Source organism: Maylandia zebra, linkage group LG2, assembly GCF_041146795.1.
Source record: "Maylandia zebra isolate NMK-2024a linkage group LG2, Mzebra_GT3a, whole genome shotgun sequence".
NCBI classification, from domain to species: Eukaryota; Metazoa; Chordata; class Actinopteri; order Cichliformes; family Cichlidae; genus Maylandia; species Maylandia zebra.
In genome coordinates, this window is record NC_135168.1 from 35320968 (window position 1) to 35338948 (window position 17981).

Consider the following 17981-nt stretch of genomic DNA (forward strand, 5'->3'; position numbering starts at 1 on the left):
ATTATTTCATATTATGGTTTTTGTTCTGAGTCCTTGTTTGTGCTCTTTTGTCTATTGTGATTTCTAGTTTTGGGGTTTGGTTCTGCCTTTGCGCTTATTCTCTTGCTCCCCAGTTAGTCATGTCTCATGTCTCCCGAGTCCCATGTCTCTGTGTTTCGCCTGAGTCTGTAAGTTCTGTCTGTGGATTTCCTGTTTTACTTTGAAGGTCAGTGTCTCAGGTTAATGTATTCTGTTTTGCTTCCCTCAGTCTCGTCAGGTTTGATTACTCCCACGTGCTCCCCTTGTTCGTCTCATTTCCTTGTTACGGCCTATTGTATTTAAGCCCTGTATTTTCCCTGGCAAGATGTTGCATCCTCCACATTAGTCGTGTGTGTATCCATTGTCTTGTATCATCAGAACATGTCATGCCATTTTTTTCCAGTCTAGTTAAACCCTCCTAGTTTAAGTTTTGTTTTTTGTATTGCCAAGTTTGTTGCCAGCAAATGTTTTGTCTCCGAGTCCTGCACTTGGGTCCAGCCACTGCCAGCCACACAGCTCACCGTGATAATACATGCAACAAAACTGCTCCATTGTGGTGATGATATTACACAGACAGGTCAAAAAAACAGAGGATGTAGTCTGTTTAACGATCCAAGTACTTCCACCTCTTCAGTTTGTCAGATGACTGGTTATTTCCTTTTTTCATTTGATCTTTCTCCTCTATCCTGTCCATCGCTTTCAACCACTGATCCACTCACCACTTAGCCCACCAAGTAAAACAACAAATTTCACATTTTTGAAACAATTTGCCTGCTGCATTAACTCTAATCTTGTGTGGCTGCCGGTGTGTGCTTAAAGATTATTTCACAACAGCTTTGAACGTAGCGCAGCCAATCATAATCAAGGACCAGAACTACCCGTTTTAGAAGAATAATTACAGAACAGGATCACGTATCAATCACAGCACTAGAATTTACCCATTAGCATAATTCGAGAATAAATGGTCACGCTGAATGTGTGTAATTCATTGTCTCAATTCCCAGTTTGTGTGTCTAAGCGTTATGAGACACATCAGCTGAGAAAGAGTGTCACTAGTTGTCAGAGAGCCCAGAATTCATAGTGGCTCACCTCCAGACGGTGCTGCATGGTTGTGCAGGGAGGACAGCAGATATAAGTCACTTACTGCATTTAATAGCTTGAATGAAAAAAATGTACTTTATGCATCTTAAATGAACATACAAGTAAGCCAAGTCTGTCTTAATGACTTAACTTCTTCTCTGAAGACCATAAATCTGCATATCACAAAAGAGATTTAGTTGGTTCAAGATAAGATGAAGCAACTGCTCGTTTGGCTTCATACTTTCCTGAGTTAAAAGGATAAACAGAGAGAAATAATGACATTTTTCTAAACCTCTCAAACGGAAGAGGTTTAGCAATTGCTAAGTTACGGTTGCTATGGTACAGAATAATTAGAGAGTGTGTGCATGAGGGTGTGACTCAGCACTACCAGTGTACGAATGGGAGCCAGTGAATAAACATTAAGAGGATGTGAAATAAAGCATTGTTTATGCAGCTGCTGCCTCCAACGAGTAAGTAACCTATGCCAGCATCTCAATTCTATTCCTGTTCTTCAAGACTGTCCAAGGAAGAGGGAAGCAGAAAGAGCAGAAACCAGCTTTTATGGTTGCTTATATAAATGCAGATGAGGAGTCCAGAGTCCTTAAATGTGAGAAAAAGTGAGTATACCCGCCAGATAAGATGCAAGGGGAGGGTTGGAGCTTTGAGCTGTGAGAATGCACTGATCTGTTCACAGTGCGGTATATTTAGCAGAGATTAAAACCCATGTGATGCAACCGCAACACAAATGGCTGAAAGACGCACTTTCTGTTTTGTGATTTTGTAACGTTCTGTGTGAAATTCAATGAAAAGAAGGGACAAGTGGAGCCTCCACGGCAGCAGGTAACATTAAAAGATGACTCATTCAGCACTTCTATGGGAAGGCTCCCTCGAAACCTTCCCCACTGCAGAATAAGCGTGACAGTCTCAATACATGTCGTGTATATGAAGCCTGACTTTAATTTCCCAAGCTACATCCTTTTTTTAATTTACGCTTTTCATTTTAAGGATGAATATCCTCTATAACATTACATTCCACTTAATAGTATGTGAGAATTTATGCCCCTGGGGATTTTTTCCACACTGGAGCTGTGTAATAACCACACAGTGAAGAAAGAAAAAAAAAAGCGGCTCCAAACATCCATCACGCCCCGCCCCCCACCGCACTCAGCTATGATCCAGTTTAAACACTACTGGGCTTTGGCAGCGGAGCCGCAATAAAAGCAACTTGACATTGTACACTGTCACATGATTCCCTGGCTACAAAGCACTCTGTGTGTGAGCTCAGCACAAGAGGGATAAATCTGCATAAGCACATAAACAATGTTTCAGGAGAGAATTTGCAGAGATTTACATTTTTTGCTGCATTTTTTTTATGCCTGACATGTGAACGACACCTGCTCTAAAGGTCAAGGCAGTTTACTCCATGTCTGTAAATCCTTGGAGTCATGCTCACAAAAAGCAGCACGCACGTTTAGCAGAAGCAAATGAAGATCTAGTGGTGTGTGACCCAATCAATAAGTGAGACATGGACTCAACTAGGGATGTTGGGGTGTTGCAGATCTCTTTGTATTTATCTACCTAATTCTGCCAGTCTTGCTACCAGAAGGCTAAAGAAGACTGAGACTGAGCCAGTTCCGGGTCACATGGGGCTATGCACCGGACTTCAAAACTCTCCAAGCAGGACGCGAGCGCCAGAGGCAGTATGTGCTTCAAAGCCTTGGATCACGCCCTAGTGGAGAAGCTAATTGGCCAGCAGCGTTGTCTTAAGTCTACTCTGCCCATGATTTAACTCCTTCATTAACTGGTGCTTGTTGCATGTGTTCTCTCTTTAATGGCAAGCAACTCAAATGAAAGCATCCATGGAAATTATCTACTTACTCATCATGGACCTCATTTCATTTCAGTGCGTTATGTGCTGCTGCAGGACTCTAACCAAAGCGCTCTCCCCTAAATAAAGCACTTCACGCTGGGTGTTGGTACATAAGAGAGCAAAAAAAATTCAAACACAAAAAAATCACAAGTCTAGTGGGAAATTTGAATTAGCAGGTTCTTCAAATGTACAGGTGATACATGCTCGCAGTGACGGAACAACCAACTCTCAGTATAGTGAGACATTTTAACAAGGAGCTCAGGTCCAATTATTGACTGAACAGATGTTGCGTTCTTATTTCAGGGCACGGTTGTCATGTCAACCAGCAGAAATCAAAGGAACTCATCCATTTCATTTTTTCAGACCAACACTTACTGAGGGACAAACTAATAAGCCTTGGGGATGTACTGCATTACAGTTCCCCGGGAGAAGCCCGTTTTAAGGTATTTTCGCCTGAAAAAAGAACACATTTGATGAAAAAAAAGAAAAGTTAATAAAAAGAATATCAGTTTCTTGGGTATATTTGTTCGACCACACAGAGTGGCAAAGATGGGCTGCTGGACGGAGTTACTGCAGGTCAATTAAACAGTGTTTTTTGCAGTCATGAGCAGTGAGTTCAGCACAGCATCAGTTATGATGTGCAGTGACGGCTGCCAGTGCAGCTGTCACATTAAGCACCAGTGCAGTTCAGGTGGCCACTGGCATGCTACGGCTGAGTGCTACAAAACATAACACTTTGCAAAAACACTACTGCCCCTCGCTAAAAGGTAATTTAAAACATAAAACCAGATGGCGTAAAAAAAAAAAGTGAATGTATTCAAAGAGGAAGCCAACCGTTTCCGGGTTACACACTTGCCATCATTAAGGCGGAACTGTCCGCCCGTCCAAAAAAACGAAGCATGCATTTATGCAGATGGAAGCTTTGCATAGCATTTAAATCAAACTGGTACCTGTATCCTTATCACATATTCATAGTCACTCAGCCCGCTATGAAGTATTTACATTAAGGCCCTTTGTAAAGCGTTCTACATTCTCGAGCACTCCAAGTTAGCTGCACAGCCCGGGGCAAGAGCAGAAGCAAGAGGCCCCTGCAGATGCTACACACTCACTGATTACTGAATGTCCAAAAAAAAGCAAGAAAAAAAAAATCACTGCTGCTGCTGAAAACAGTTTGTCCTCTTCGTTTTGCTGTATACCTATTACTTTGCACTCTGTCTGTCTGGGCAGAATCTATAGGGCAACAAAAATTATCTGCACGCAGATGTTTGAGTGTTTCACGGAAGCGTTTAAGGCTTGATGTATGCTATTATAAAAGCGGTGTGACGGCGGCTGCATTGTCAGCATTTTGGTGTTCAAGGAGCTGATGGGAGGCTGGGGGTCGATTCAGAACAAGCTCAACGAGGATATGACAAGATAAGGGATATTGTGTTACTCACTCCAAACAATAATTACATTTAAAATCGAGCATCTGTGTATTAAGGAAATTGGTTCATTTTTAATGGCTATCTTTAATGGAGTCTCTCCTATTTGACATTGTAATTACAACAGATCTAAATATAGTGTATATATATATATATACTGTTTTGGGTTTTTTTATAAGCCATATTTGTAATGAGACTAAGTGGCTTAAATAGAAGCCCTGTTTACTAATCCCTTTGCATTACAGGCAGATGTTTGGTATTATCATATACCATATGCTTAACTGTAATTATCCCCTCACGGTTGTATGACTCCACCACCCAGTCAAGTTGTACTTTGCACCCATGATTACATTTTTCCTGTTTGTGTTCGTCATCTGAGTCAGGAGTCTGAGGATACAGTAAGTTGTCAGCTATACTACTGAAGCCCGCTGAGGTCTGCTTTTGATTTGTGGTGCCGTAGCATTAATAAAAATTTGATTTGACTGGACTGTGTTAAAATTACTTTTCCTTGTTCTACAATATTAATGCGTAAATTTGCCAAGAGCACCAGAAGACAAGTCATATTTCTTCTGTGTGTTCACACACTTGGCAGACGAAGCTAATTCTGATAGAACACAACACTGCAGGCAAGTCGGTAAACCGTGCTTCAGATGCAAAGAGAGTCAGCACATTTGGCCACCCAAGATCAGTGCCATCAAACTAGTGTCAAGTCAAGTTAAGGCAGCCATTTTTTATTAGTACTAAAGTTACAACAGATGAACCAAAGTGCCGAACAACAGGCAACCTGGACAGTCATTCAGACCTGTGAAATACAGTTAGGCCTAAAAGTTTTTGGGATGTGACATAATTTTTGCAGCTTTGCTTCTGTGCAGTACATCACCCCCAATGGAATGCAAATCAAATAGTCAAGATGTGACTGAAGTGCAGCCTTACACTTTTAATTCAAGGGGTTTAATACCAAGTATTGAATTCACTTTTTAGGAGCTACAGGCATTTTTACACATGGTCCTCCAGAGGCTCAAAAATAATTGGACAACCAACTGACAAAAAGCCAAGTGAGGCCTGTTCCCTTGTCATTCTGTGACAAATTAGGCGGATAAAAGTGTTGAACTTACATTAGGTAGCGTTCCCCTGGAATTCTCAATGTGAGGTCCAATGAAATGCAAGGGACAAAGTTCATCATTAGAATGGATGTTATGGATATTTATTTAAAACAGGCCACGCTTGAAAATGGGACATCGTGTCTCAATGAGATTTACCTGTATGAATAATGGTGAAATAAACTAAGATAAATAAACATTGGGGGTGAAAAATACAAATAAACATATCAGAAGGAAAGAAAAATCAAACAAAATCAACAATCTTGTACACAGCAAACAACAAAAGTCTTGAAAGACTACTTCTTTGGTCAAATATCTAGCTAAGCAAAGAACAGTCTCTATCTTTGTCAGAGTCTCCAATCAAGATTCACATTCATGAATGGAAATACACAGAGTTTACAACCTGGTGCAAACCTCTGGTTACACTCAAGAACGGAAAAGCCAGATTAGACTTTGCCAGGAAACAGGCCGAGTTCTGGAAATGGTCAAATGAAAACTAGATGAACTTGTAGCAGAATGATGGAAGAGAAAAGTATGAAGAAGAATAAAAACAGCTCATGATCTGAATAATATCACATCATTTGTAAAATATGGCGGAGGCAGCAGTGAAACTGAGTCACTGGTGTTTACTGACGATGTGACTGCTGATAGAAGCAAGGTGAACTGTTAGGTGTACAGAGTTATACTCTCTGCTCAGAATCAGCCAAATGCTGCAAAGCTACATGAACAGCACTTCACAGTACAAATGAATTATGACTGAAAAGTAAGCGAAGAGTTTCTCAAGTCAAAGAAATGAAATATTCTTTGATAGCCAAGTCAGTCACCTTATCCCAGCCCAATAAAGAGTCATGTCAGAGACTGAAGGTAAAACTAATTACAGTGGCCCACAAACAAGTGAAAGTAGCTGCAGTAAAGGCCTAACAGAGCATCTCAGTGGAGGACACAAAGCATTCTGTGACATCCACAGGTTCTGGCGATCAGGTAGTCATTAACTGCAAACGATTTTTCTTCCAAACATTCCTTATACTTAAAATTATGCTAGTTTTTCCATTTAATTTTCAGGCTCTGAAAATGGGGGACTATGGATAAAAATGTTACAATTCCTAAGCACTTACTACAATAAGAAACTACTTTCAGCTGCTCCCTTATTCACATGGGATTTGGCAGATTTTTACACCAGATGCTCTTCATGACGCAATCTCAAAGGGATTCGTGTCTCCTCCAGGATCAAAGCAGGGGATCTTTTGTTTGTTAGATAAATGTGTAAACCACTACACCATACTATTGTTAAACCCTTTAATTTAAATCTAAATCTGCACTTCAGCCACATAATGACTGTTTGATTCAAACAGCTCTGAAATAATTAAGAAAAATAGGAGAAATGCAGAGATGCGAAATGAAGAGGAAATACAGTCACAACCCAACCTTCTCTCCCTGAGACAGGTAAGTGTTTTTGCAGAACATTATGATGTTGCAGTAAAGCTGAATATTGACCTTTTGGATCAAAAATGCCATCAAGTCATCATCTATTTCTATTACAGCTGCACACAATTTGTGAAATTATAAATTCCAGAGTTAGTGCCAAAAGCATGTTTTGTGAGGTCGCAGTGACCTTTGACCACCAGAATCTACTCAGTTCATCCTTGAGTCCAAGTTGGTATCTTCCCAGATATAACGAAATTCCCCCAAGGTGTTCCTGAGATATTCCTTTCACAAGGATAGGACAAGGGGATATGTATAGACAGGAAGCCTGAAAACAATATGCCCCTGGCTATGGCCTTCAGTGGCATATCAACTGACTGCTTTTAAATCCAGTGTCTGCAGCATTGACCATAAACATGCGTGAAGGCATTCTAATGAGACTGGATCATGTCGTAAAGTACGACTTCACTCTGAGCTTATTTCAGGAGGATGGAGTCAATCTCCAAGAAAAACAGGATTGGACTGTCTGTCTGATTCCCTGACAAGTTCACTCAACCCCAAGACAAATTTCACAGCTCTCCCTCTCTCTGGTTTTATATCATTCAGAACCGAAGAAAGACAGCGCAATCAAGGCAAGAACGCAGACACTCCTGAGGCACTTTTCCAAAGCAGAGTCTAATTTCTCCATTGTTCTGCGCCCCACTTCTCCGGATATACATACAGACATTCGCCCTGATTCGCTCACCCTGCAAAGGGTCACTGCTACCGAAGGGGTAGAATTTTCAAATCCAATTGTAACGTCGGGGGCGGTTTTCTTAGGCAAGACAAATACTGCCTTTCTGATAAATACATCTCCTCGAGTGTGCATGATGACTGAAATCAGGCGTGGAGAAGAGCACCAGGTTGCGCTCTGAGGCTGAACTGAGTTCATGGCGCCGTCACCACAGAGAAATTATTTAACATCACTTTTAATTAAGTCAGCTAACACAGCAGCTCATTACAATGGAAGGTTGACTAACTCAGTGTATTTGGAGCCCAGTTCGGTTCAGTGGCGCTGATGCCTGTGCCTCCATCCGTTCAAGCTCACCCACACACGCAGCGGTGTCACTGTGGGCCTACCAACAGTACAACAGACATGACAGCAGTAATATGGGAACTGACAGCAGAATAAGAATAGCACTGGTCTTTGCAATGCATTAGTCTAAATGACCCCTTAAGAGATAGCAAGTTAAAGGCTGTATAGGCAGCTTGCTCATGCAGTACTTTTCTGAAGGTTAAACTTTCCCTTCATTGAATTAATTCATTCTTCATGCACCAGCTTGGTGAGCAGTTTAGCTAAATGTTTTTGAGGGCATATCATAGAGGTGGGACTCCTCATCCTGGCTACCAAGTAAAGTAGAAAAATGAGGCTTGTAAGAACGTGGAATGTGGTGAAAGGGTCTATTGTAAGATAAATGTTTTTTCCCCTAAATCTAACCCAAGAATGACTGGAACCAAAAGTAAAAAAGCTACTAAAACTAACGGTGCATCTAAAATAATCTGAACAAATACTAATGATCCCACACAGCATATGAATAGAAAACCAAGCAATGAGCGAGCAAGTGTGTGAGTAACAATGATGTCAAACAGGATCAAACTCCTACAGCTGTTCTCTTTTTATCTTCTTTTTTTCATTTGTTTTTTGTAAATTACACATAATTTGTAGAGAAGAGATAAGACCAATCTAGCCATTAAAGACTTTGACTAGAAAGCCATGGGGGGGCGAGGGGGGGGGGCATCATTAGGAGTTGCTATTCTCCCTTGTTGGGCGACCAGCAGGGACAAACAGTCGGAGCGGACAGTAGATGTCACGGACGGCAGCAGTGGTCTCAACATGGGTTCATATCTAACGTACAACACAAGGACATTGGCAGTGCTAGCTTACGGCAAGGGGATTCCTGTGACCGAGGTTGGAGGCCAGAGATCGAACAGGCCTGTTTGGGAATTTGTAAACCCCCAACTGACCTAACGCTCTCCAGGAGTTCGGAAGCAAAGCACAGAGACAAGCTGTTGCCGCTCGCCCACAACAAACAGAGAAAATGACTAAGTTTGTTTCTGCCGCTCAGCTATAAAGAGTGTTTTATGGGTTTTAAGAGGCTATTATGGCTTTGCTTTTTTTGTTTGTTTACTTTATTTTTCATGTGACTGCCATTTTTTAGCTAGTTCTAAGATCTTAAATGACATTTAAATGATTCTCAGTTGACAATAAATGTCCTGGAGTGTGTCAAGGGAATTCCCCCCACACCACCACCAGCCTGAACCCTTGATATGTGACAGGATGGATCGATCCTTTCATGTTGTTTACACAAACTCTACGCAACCTACCATCCAAATGTTGCAGACTCATCAAACCAGGTGACATTTGCCCAATTTTTGTGAGTCTGAGCAAATTGTAGCCTTGATTTCCTGTTCTTAGATAACAGGAGTGGCACCCATGTGGTTTTCTGCTGTTGAAGCAGTCTGGTGATTCTCCTCTGACATCTGGCTTCACCAAGACATCTTTTGCCCAGAGAACTGCCTCTCACTGGATTTTCTTTGTTAGACCTTTCTTGTTTCTAGGAAAATAATCAGAATACATTCATACAGTCATTTATATCACCTTCCTTCCCCATTGTTATGCTCGGTTTAAAATTCAGCAAGTTATCTTGACTATGTTTTTTTACATGCCTAAATGCCTTGATTTATTTATTTAGCACACATGGGCACTTGAACAGGTGAATCTTAGATAAACCTCAAGTGGCCATTTAAGAAACAGCAGCTTTTGGCTCTTTCTCTGTGGCGCCTTTTTCAGCATCAACAGTTGCCACTTGGCATCAAACTGAACAAAAAGAGTGGCTGGCCAACTTAATTTATAAAGCACTTAAAAAGCAGCAACCACTGACCAAAGTGCTGAACACAGGAATAAAATTACACTAGAGTAAAACAAAATGAACAAAATCAAAGCATTAGTGCAATACAAGACATTTTAATATGAGTTTAAGAAAAGGTGAGTGAAACAAGGATAGTCAGAGAGACTAATCCATGTTTGTAGGGATTTATCTTCATCTTTCACAACCTGTATCATGCTCAAGGCTGATATTTTCCTTCATTATAGTCAGGCTGTTGCAAATTTGTAACCACAGACAAAAAATCTGAACATCTTTAGGTCTTAATTTAGCTGTTTTGTTAATGTTGCGCTCTATGCATCTGCAAGTTTCGTTAATGTAACAGTCAAATTTAGGGAGGAGTTTTAATCTTGCCATTTTTACAGATTTGATTGATTATTGAATATCATCAACTTTAAAATAAAATGATGAACAATGTTAAAAATAGATTTAATTGTATGCAAGCTTAATGGCACAGCGCTCATCCAATTTCTGCCATTGCTGCAGTACCGGCCTCATTGTCACATAATTCCTGTCCAGATATTGTGCCCGTTTCGCAGAGTTTTATGAGACCCCGTTTTGGAAGCATTGGCATTTAGTTCATTAAATATTGAAATAAACATAATGTATTACCTCTCCACCTGAGGGCTGCATTAGCCACTTGCATTTGGATGCAGATGATTTTGGCCAACACAGCAAAATAGCTTCTTATATAGCTGGCAGAGAAAGCCCTGTTAGTGGTAAAGTACAGAATAAACAATTCCTCCAGTGTAAAGCGACATGTTTTTCACGGCAGACAAAGCTGGGAATTGATGGGGTTTAATAAGAGAAAATAAGCTGCGTGCTTTGTTGCTAGTTGTTGTCGTTGCAGGTCTCACAATTAACATGCGACACCAGCAACACGGAGCATCGCGGGGGAAGGAAACAGACCAATTAGTGATTTGTAATCTTGATACATACCGCTCTATCACTCCTGATTCTGGCTCCATTGAACTAATACCAGACTACTAAATTGGACGTCATGTATATCCCAGACTGAATGTCACAACTTTCACAGGTAACCATGGTGACAGAGGCAACTGCCTGATTGGTAACCCATCTCTTTTTTAGAGAAAAGAGATCACAATGCCACTCTCTCCATTATGTATGGTAATAACGACACTGCACGCTGGTCTTTTCATCTGCACTGGTACCATATTAGGAAGCCCTCGCCCCGATCCACAAAGAAGACGTGGTTGTGCTGCGTAACCGTGGCCTTTGTTTCACCACCAGCCAACTCGCTGGACCCCGAGCAAACATACATTTATGTGGTTGAACTAACTCTCGACCTAATTAGCCACAAATCACTGAGTGCATTTGAAAATCATCACCAACCTCACCTATAAAGAACACCAATAAAAATGAGCAGGTCTTCGATTAAAGCATTTAAAGCCCATATGTAGAGTGGGGAAGTGGAGTACATTAAGTGATTGTAGTGGATTTCTATTGACATAATGCTATGAGGAGAGAGAGAAAGGAAGCACACCCACACGATGCAACAACATTGAACTATGTCCATGCTTTATTGTGGCTTGCTCTACTCTTAAAAAAAACGAAAAACAAAAAAAACCTGTAAATTTGTTTGCTTTTCCATCATCCATTTAAACATTTCATAGGCCAAAAAAATAAAATAAAATCATACCATCATTCCAAACTCTGCTTTTCACGGCAAAATAACATTTCAAAGAAATAACATTTCATAAGATGGGTCTTTGAACAATTTCAGGACACCTTCTCACCCCTGTCACATTGAAAAATACAAACCAGGATAAACACTATTAGTAAAATCAATAGGTCACGAGCATGCCTCCCAGCAAGATATGCCTAAATAGCCTTCTTCACACCTTCCTTTCAGAGCTCTCCAAAATCCTCTTGACCTCTTAAATCTGTGTACAGTTTGTGTGAGACACTTACTAAACAAATAACGGTGTTGCTTCGCAGCCCGTTAGCATCAAGGCAGACATGTAAGGACACATTCCCTCAATCTCCAAATGCAGAGAATATGTCTGGCGATTTGATTAATGCTGCAGCTGAGAGCGAGATCTAATTGTAAAAGCAGGATAAACACTTACTCAGAGAAAGGAAACGGTGCAAATCAGACCACTCCCCAGAGTACTGAGGAAGGAAATTGGTTTAAGGATGAGACACAGGCTTGCGTACCAATGCGGAGCCTGTCACCCTCCTCTTACTCTCTCAATCTAACTCTCTCCAGTTCTACTGCAGCACCTCTGATTCAGATTTTCACTAAAAACTGGGGAAGTGACACAGCACCCCCCTCCCTTATATTTGCAATGCTTGTCCAGCAAGCACAAAGTCAGATCCTTGGATCTGATTGTAACTGATGACTTGAGAAGATATAAATCACACTTGAATTGCAGCCCTGAGATGTCAGCCATTAAAATACAGTGCTGGCTAAAGTGGGTACCCAGAATATATATGAGATGATTGGTAGTCAGCAATGCTGTGTGACACCACTGGATTACCTTATGCAAAGGTGTTCACTTGAATGTTTAATATGTGGCTGTGTTTAAATAGCTGTCAGGATGTATTTCAAGTATCACTGAGGAAATCTTAACACCCAGAGTAAGGAATATATATATCTATATACATTTAAATTAGCCATTCTACAAGTTTATAGAACTCGAGAGCTGAAGAGCTGATCGAATAAGTCCGGCACCAGACACTGGATTTAGGTATTTGCAAATAATCCACTGGCCTTGACTGGAGACAGCATCGCGCCATGAGGGAAAACCTGAGTGCCACAAATCACTGGAGCCCAAAGTCAATTAAAGAGGCAGCTAAAAAGCATTTTACATCTAATTACATCGCACAAATCGTCCCAGACAGCACACACATGTTCACCACCAGTCATTTATTTGCAATACACTGATGGCAGCACTCGCTGTACGGCTTACAGTATTAAGCTTTTTTCCCCCCTCCTAAAGCGTTTGTCGTGAAAGGAGTTTTTAGCATAATTACCTATGTCTGTGCCACTGCTGATTCTATTACTTTTTACTGCCTTTTTTTTCTCGTGATTCCTTGGGAGCTGATTATAGAAATGACTTTAAATGAAAAGATAGTGCCAGCATTTAAAAAAGCACTATTTCACTGAATTGCATAGCACCATATTCTACAATAACTTTAGACACAGATTCACATCACAGAAATAAATACCCTGGAACTGCACTCACATTAAAAAAAGATCTCAGAAGCTATGACGTGAAAAGATGTGTTTAGTGATATTACTTCAAATTAGGATGATTATTTTAAAAGGGTAACAGCAATGGGTTTTGTAGGCTTTGTAAAGTCCTGTTTTTGAACTCTGATCTTATCGCTATGATCATGAACATCTTTAAAGCCAAGAGCTTGTTCCTCTGCTGCCATATTTAGTGCCTCTTTGCTTTCTTTCAGTCAGTTTTGTCCACTGGTAGGATTTCCCAGTATCAGCCACTTCTTCTATCTGCCGGTGGTACATGCCGTGCAGGGGCCCGTCCTTCCATTATGGTTCCTCCTCTTGCTTCTCTTCTTTCTCTGGTTCTGCTGCCTGAGATATTCACTGAGCCATCAGTGGCCATCTTCCTGATGTATTTGCAGATCTTTGATGTCTCATCCTGGACTGTGGTGTTGACACTCATTAGTCCTCGCCATCTTTCCTTCTGCTTAGCTTACAGTCTCAGGGTGCTGGACTTGGGGAGAAACCCTCCATGCATGCTAAGGATGTTCCTTGTCTTGATGTCAGTTTTCCATCTTCTCCTTTGGCCAGCTTATTATCCCAGCCAGGTATCTGATCATGGGAAGGGCGTAGGTGTTAACTGCCTGGATCTTGTTCTTCCCATTCAGCTGACTCCTCGGGACTTGCCTGACTCTCTACAAGTATTTGGTGGTTGCAGCTTTCCTTACGGCCTCTTTGTGACTGCCATTTGCCTGTGGGATTCGTGTAGCTTGTACGTGACACCTTAATGTCTGCAATGTTTCCTTCTGGGTTTAAAACCTAGTGCTTTGGATCCTTGAGTCGATCTCTCCTTCACTCCTGGGCTTCATTCTGTAGACTGTATGTGTAGACAGTCTTGTTAATGATCTAGCTTTGGGCCACTGCAGAAGAGCAGCATCTCATTGGCAAATCCCACATTTGATGGTGACTTGTGCAGCTGGCTTGAGGTTGGCCTCTAGTGTTGTTCTCCACATCCTGATGAAGGCTGTTAGGGTCCTGTTGATCTTCTACAGTTTTAGGCATTCCTGGCTGTAAACATGTTTATCTCCTCATTTAAACATGTGGCTTCTAAAGGGCTTGAAAAGATGTAGGATCTGTATCATCCGAACTCTGATCTTCATGTCTTTTGAAGAACTGAGGCACAGATTTAATCTTTAACTTAATTTTTAAATATCTGCTGTTGAAATCTATTTCAGGCTAGACATTCTATACTCCTCAAGACACTTGCTGAAGAATTGTTGACAAATGACACATTTTCAGAATCATTACAGAGCCCATATTATAATGCATGGAAAGAATGTTTGGAAATCCAAGCAGAAAGTTGGGGTTTTTTCTTGAGGTGATATTTTTATGCAGTGAGTGTAACTCCTGCGGATTTCAATCATTACATGAAAATATACCAAGCAGAGGTCCATAACGCACAGAGTGAAGGAACGCTGCTTCTCTGTGTTTGGCAGAAAGACTGAAAACGTTTTGCGAATAGGTTTGAGTGACTTGTGAAGAAAATCTATTCAGTAGAAATTCCACTGGACCCAGAGCTATTTCCACTTGGTTTGTATCCAACACCACAGAGTTATAATAAAAACTAACCTTTTTAACAGCCAAAAAAGTAATAGCATTGGTTTGTGTGAAGTAACCCCACCCCCTCACTATTACTACCAATATCCCAAAGAGGAAAAACAAACAAATGAAGAAAGAATTTCCTCTTTTACTCAAATTTTGTGCAGTCGATTCATTTCAGTGCCGTGTGCGAGTCTCTAGTGCATTCTGCAAGCATTTATGCCTGTGCTAGTTTCCTTCCACTGCTGTCACTGTGTGTGTGTGTGTGTGTGTGTGTGTGTGTGTGTGTGTGTGTGTGTGTGTGTGTGTGTGTGTGTGTGTGTGTGTGTGTGGCACAAAGCACAGCACAAAGCAAATTAGAAGACAGACAGAAGAGAGAATAGCTCGTTAGTCTACAGTAAGCGCATCAAAATTTTTCCAACAAATGCTAATCCATCTAAAACCGAAGATGGACCAATTTCAGCCAACCACAGACATCTGCAAGTCCAGCGGTCCCCAACCCCCGGGCCGCGAGAGTTGAGGCTTGGGTGTGAAATGTATGGTTTTCAGGGTTTTTATCGGTTTTCAGCGTTATTTTGTTATCGTTTTTATCGTTAACTCGGTTTTCCTGGGTCTTTTCACGTGTGTTATGAATAAATCTTCTTTTTTTCGGTACTGGTACTGGTTTTATTTTGTTGTATTTATCCGCGACACCTTAAAGGCCGGACCATGAAAATATTGTCGGGCATAAACCGGTCCGTGGCGCAAAAAAGGTTGGGGAGCGCTGTGCAAGACTGATAATAGAGATGCACTGACACACACACCTTCATACATCAAGGTACTTTTTGCACAACTCACCATCATTGTTGCACTTTTCTATTGCACTGTTGCGTCTGCACTGTCTTGTGGCTGTTTCTTTTGTAATTTTTGCACACTTGCACTTTATATAGTCCTATGTTGATTGTCTGTTATATGAAGCACCATTGTTGCCTTGCTTCACTGTACCATTGCACATAGTTGAAATGACAATAAAGCCACTTGATTTGACTTGACAAGTCCTGGTTATAGTTCCCCATTGTGGACCTTGTACCTATGGCTTAATTTGCGAGCTCTGGATACAATACCGGCTGTATTTACTTAAAATTTAAGAATTACAAGGTAGAGTAAATAATCTATCATATCAATCCAGTGGTTTGCTCCCCAGCTCCTTCAGTCTGCATCTCAAATCCTTCGTAAGCGACTGAACCCCGAGCTACCCCAAATGCATCCACTGGAGTGTGAATGTTAGACAGGGTGCTTAGGTATGGAAAAAAAGCACTTGTATCAATACGTGTATGATTGGGAGAATGAGGCTGGCGGTAAAAAGGGCTTTGAGTGCTTAGTCAGAGTAGGAAAGCGCTATGTAAGTACCAGTCCATTTAATAAATCACTACGAATATCAGTGCTTAAAGGCACTTCCCAAAGCCTGCAATATTTCACATTGTAGCCCAGTCTTTACCATTTTAAGCAATCCTGAGGGGCTGAGATGTAGTGATGCCTGGCATGGTGATGGTGAACCCCTTCTTGTTTTTGGCTAAAACAGCTGCAGACTGTAAAAAAATAAAAGACTCAGCTCAGCAATCACAATAAAACCTCTGACCAGCCAGTAGATGAATGCTGAGGAGACTGAAAGCCCCATGCGCCATCACTAATTACACTTCCACGAGGAAAAGAAAAATGAAATCCCCTGTAGGACAATACTTATATTAAACATGACAAGTGGGTTACTGTGCTACTATAAACCTGACACAGAAGGCCAAAATACAATGCGGTAACTTACAATAGCTACAGTTTCTCCTGCTGGCCCTTGGGTGATTAATATTCTTTCAGATTCCCCTCTTTCCCAGCCTGTACGTGTGGTTTAGGTGAACTTGCGGTGCCCTTTTTTGTGTCATCTTATTAATGCGAGAGCGTCAGTATTAATGATGCTCTTAGAAGGTTGAGCTCGTGAGGTCAGGATCACTGATGGAAGACCTTGAAACTAGATTAAACACATCCCGTTTGTTTCCAGAGTTTTGACTTTGCTCGGTTACCCCCACAGCTTAACAGAGAGGAGATCTGTCACTGCTCTAACTGTTGAGAGGCGTGTTTGAATAAACAGACTGTGATCCCTCGTGGTTTTAGAGTGTACAACTGAAACCTTCACCTGTCAAATTATCCCACTACAAAGTAGCCTGGCACCAAATAAAAGAGCCTCTCGGTGTGTTTGCTGGCATTGGAGAGCATTCACAAGTTCAGAGTGAATGACCGTCTCCCCAGGTGTCCCTGCTGGACTCAGTGGGCTACTGAATTCTGTGTAAGGCTATTGACATTTAGCCGGGTTAGCCGAGACTACCTTATTTGACATGATTGTACACTGGCATCTGGATGATGGGGTTCACAGGCCCTTTCAGCCAGTCATACATTTAACATTTATACTCCAGATAACAGAGCCAAATCTGAGACATCCACTGACAGACTGACAGCCCAGCATCCTGTGTTTATTGCCAGTTCTCTCCCACTTGGTTCAGGGCTAATACTTCAGAAGTCCCTCTGTTCCTTTGTTTATGTACTGCATCGCTCGACAGCAATAAGTTCAACTCAACCATTCCCCAACAATCTGCTACCCCCCTCCTCCTTCACTCTGCCTCTCCACACCCCCACAGCGCCTTTCCTCTGGTTTTAAAATAATGCGAATCTCTCGGAAAACGTACCCTATTGATTAAACTGTCATACCTGACCGCCGTGATTGATAAAAGTTCATTCACACATGTCATGCAATGACAGCAGCCTGAATGATACAGCAAATGGGGGGGAAACTAGCAGCAGGGGGTTTTGACATGACGAGCTGCTCAGCGGTGTCACCTTTGCATCATATCTGCATTCAAATGCCTCATGAAAAAGAAACATCCTGCACTGTTTCACTTTACAAGGCCTCGGCAGATTTAGGTGTCCTCCTTCACGTCAGAGGAGAATCCGTTCTCCTATTAACTGTCAACGCTCAGTCTCTGGAAAATGGGCGGCCATATTTACAGAAATATATTTGCCTGGGTTAACAGCAATGAAACCCTAGACAAGGCTTAGATGGATGACTGGCTGAGCTTAACCTCAAACCAAAATGCTTAAGATTCAGTCTAAATTACATTAAAGATAATCATACTTTGTTCTGACCAGGGGCGTAATTTCCAGGGGTGTTAGGGGGGCTATGACCCCCCCCAATAATCAGACCCAGCCAATATAACCCTCACAATAAAATTATAAATTATCTTGCATAGATAGGCTGTTAATTTTTTTTACTCATTTCAGTTATTACCAGCAAAACAGTTGCATGTTTAATCATCTGATTTATTTATTTACTTA